Genomic DNA, 4,106 nt, shown 5'->3' on the forward strand with positions numbered 1-4,106 from the left:
TAAGCAAAATGTGGTTACATACATACAATGGAATATTAATTTGCCTTAAAAAGGAAGGAAATTCTGTAATATGCTACAATGTGGATGAAGCTTGAGAACATTATGCTAAGTGAAATGAGCTACTCACAAAAAGTCAACTACTGTATAATTCCAATTATATGAGGTACTTCGAGTACACAGAATCATAGAGATAGAAAGTAGAATGGTGTTTTCTGGGGGTATGCGAGAATATGGAGTTAATGTTTAATAGTATATTTTTCAGTTTTACAAGATGAAAAGAGTTATGGGGTTGGATTGTAGTGATGGAGGTACAACAATGTGAATGTGTTTAACATCACTGACTGGACACTTAAAAATGGTTAAGATGATAAATTTTCTTATGTGTATTTTAACACAATAAAAAAATAAAAATAGGAAAAAAAAAGAGCAGGGATATAGGATGACTACTTTGAAAGAAAGACAGTTACTAAGCAGAGACACAGGAGGCAGAAAGACTAATTGGGTAGCCCAAAACACTCATGCTTTTTTTTATAGAAGAAATAGTGTACTTACACTCTCATTTTCTGTTTTTTTTGGTTGTTGTCTTCCCAGCATATTAAGATTAGATAAATTTTAGAAGTTCAATAATAAATCAGCCCTTTGGCAAGGAGTTTGTGTGTGTGTGTGTGTGTGTGTGTGTGTCTGTCTGTCTGTCTGTTATGGCTAAAGTTAAAAGAAGAGACTATGACCAACCACAGAAAAATAAATAGTACCATCTTGATATGAAGTGTGTTTCCAGTTCTTTTGTGAGTAATAGTGATTATCTTAGCCTACATAAGACCATTGTTATTTGATTAGAACCACAAAGCTGTGAAATGACTGAATATGAATTTGGTAACTTCATCCATCAGACACTAATCCAAGTATGAACTTTAATAAGAATATACTTAGTGCAAAATATGTAGAATGAGGCAAAACACAATATATTTAATGAACATGTATGTATGAAAATATGTATTTTAGTTTCTGTCAATACAGATGATAAATTTCTTGCTTAGTTTGTCTAATTGGTAAAGTGACATAACATACATCTGTGATCTCTATTAACTCAGAGATTCATATTCTTTGGACGTTGCTGCATGGTGTATGCTTTGCTATTAATAATTAGTATTTTTATCTACCAGAATGTGGATTAATTGTTAGCAACAGGCCTATATGTAATGGAAACACAAAACTGGAATATGACATTTTGTTTTGATTCTGGGAAGTTTATCTATGGAGACTATAAATATTAAGCAAAGATTTTAAACAGTTTGATCACTATGATGGACTGGATATTTGTATCCCTCGAAAATCCATATGTTGAAGCTGTAATCCCCAGTATGGCTGGTGGCTATACTTGGAGACGGGCCTCTAAGGAAGTAATTAAGTTTAAATGAGGCCATAGGGTAGGGTCCTGATTTCATAGGATTAGTGTCTGTATAACAACAAACACAGAGATCTCTCTCTCTCTCTCTGCATTCACACACCAAGGAGGAAGGGCCATGTGAGGACATAGTGAGAAGTCAGCTACCTACAAACCAGGAGGGGTGTCCTCACCAGGAAGTGAATCAGCTGGCACCTTGATCTGAGGTTTGTAGCCTCCAAAACAGAGAGACAATAAGTTTCTATTTTTTTAAAACATGAAGTCTATGGTATTTTGTATTGGTAGCCTGAACAGACCAACACAATCATTCTTCACAAAAATAGAGGCAAATTAAAGAAAGTACATAAAGAAAAACCAAAGAAATAGTGATTTTTGTGGTCAATTCTTAAAACACATAAGGAGATAAATTATTTATTCTGTGATCAAGCAAATATGGGACAAAGAATAAAACAGTATTACCAATATTGAACACAAGATATGAAAAGAATTCTTACTAGAAAAGGATTAATTTCCGATGGACTTTCTGCCTCTATTAAGAGTAGATGACAGTTATCATATAATATCTTAGAACAAGTTTTTCCCTTTACATTATTATTTTTCTCCTACTAGTTTCCAATCTCTTTGGGGCCAATAACTCTACCTGTGTCTGTATTTATATCCACATCTGTATCTATGTCTAATAAAGGCTTGATGATTGTCCCTAGTTTTCATTTCAAAAATATGTATTGATTGATTCATGGATTTAAAAACTAGCATATCACATCATATTTTTATTATCTATTCTCTGGCCCATATACCTACTAAACTACAAATTTCTTTAAGGGGGAACTGTGCTTTTACACCATGCAGTAGGTATTCAATACACAGATACTGAGTGTAAATAAATGACATAATACATCAAACTGAAAACAGGAAGCTGTGAGTTGGGTTAAGACACTACTTTCTTGAATGGAAAATTAATTGTGAAAATGTCTCCGCAGTTGGGAGCCACTGTCATCAGGGACCTTAAAAAGGAAGCTCAGAGAATGCTAAAAACTAACAAACATGCTAGAGGAGACTGAAAGTTAAGATTCTGTATTGAAAAAGCTTTGGAACAGAAAAGGTTTTATAGAACCATATACATGCAGGACAAGATAAATTAACACTGAGCTCCAAAGATAGGAATATATATATATATATAACATGTATATATAACAAAGAAGCTCATTGCCCTTATATTAAAGCATTTGCAAAACATAATTGCTTCTGCTTAATCTATTTGAAAGAATCTTAAAATGCTAGAGAGTAGGTCATTATACAGTGTAGAAGTCTATAAAGGTTCTGACAAATAATCTTTCCTTCTCAATTGTCCAACACACCAAATGCATGACCTTTGTCCATCTCAAAGCATCTGTTCCTTGAATATGTTTCGATCAGAGCCAACTAACAAATATAAACATAGCTAATAACCTTCTGTTCTGCAGTACCAGCTAGTTAAAGACAATAATAACTGTGAAACAGTGAGACACCTCAGCCTTCACATCACTAACATGTATATATAACAAAGAAGCTCATTGCCCTTATATTAAAGCATTTGCAAAACATAATTGCTTCTGCTTAATCTATTTGAAAGAATCTTAAAATGCTAGAGAGTAGGTCATTATACAGTGTAGAAGTCTATAAAGGTTCTGACAAATAATCTTTCCTTCTCAATTGTCCAACACACCAAATGCATGACCTTTGTCCATCTCAAAGCATCTGTTCCTTGAATATGTTTCGATCAGAGCCAACTAACAAATATAAACATAGCTAATAACCTTCTGTTCTGCAGTACCAGCTAGTTAAAGACAATAATAACTGTGAAACAGTGAGACACCTCAGCCTTCACATCACCCATTGCTTTAGAAAATTTTCAAGGGCAAATGTACTTAACATTGAATGTAGGTTTGAATGTAGGTAACTTCCCTCTCCTGAGTGGTAGCTTTGAAGAATAATTAGGAAGTACTGGAATAAAAACTGCATTTTACAAAATCCTAGATTTAGTCATGCAACTTGATGTCAGGAAACAGCTTATTTCAGAAGGGAAAAAGCAGAGCGTATAAAGAACTGAAATGAGAGATGGGAGTGAATAAAGGAGGGGAAAGGAGGAAAAGAAAGAAAACAGCAAAGATCAGGATTCTGTTAGAGTATGCCAAAGGTCAAATTATGTTTAATAACCTTTCTAATTTTATGAGGTATAAATATGATGATAGTCATGTCATGACATCATCTGCCCTAGAACTGAAGGAATGCTTGGTCATTTAGATAATGGAGCTAAGGATGGTAACAGGATGAAACGTGTAGTGCAGGGTGACAGGTTAGTTCTTTTAGGATCACAGCCTCCTTCCTAGCATTGCATAAAAGGGATTATTATATTGGCTTTCAGAAGTATCTTGACATTTCCATTAAAATCATGATTTTGACAGGTTTATATATTCAGCCCCTTTCATTTGCATGGGATTGAAACTTGACATTAGAAATCCTCTAACCAAATGCATTTGAAACATGATGCATATTTGCATATTTATGTGTGAACACAGTAAGCGCAACATGTAAGTCTACAGAGTACATATCAATTTTTAATAATCCTTCTACTTTATAGTTGTTACTGAATTGCTCATTACTTTGGTAAGTGTTAAATAATCTACCAAGTGGTGAAAAATATTTGAAGAGTTAAGATGAA

The sequence above is a fragment of the Lipotes vexillifer genome, unplaced genomic scaffold (assembly GCF_000442215.2).
Source record: "Lipotes vexillifer unplaced genomic scaffold, Lipotes_vexillifer_v1.1 scaffold506, whole genome shotgun sequence".
NCBI lineage: Eukaryota > Metazoa > Chordata > Mammalia > Artiodactyla > Lipotidae > Lipotes > Lipotes vexillifer.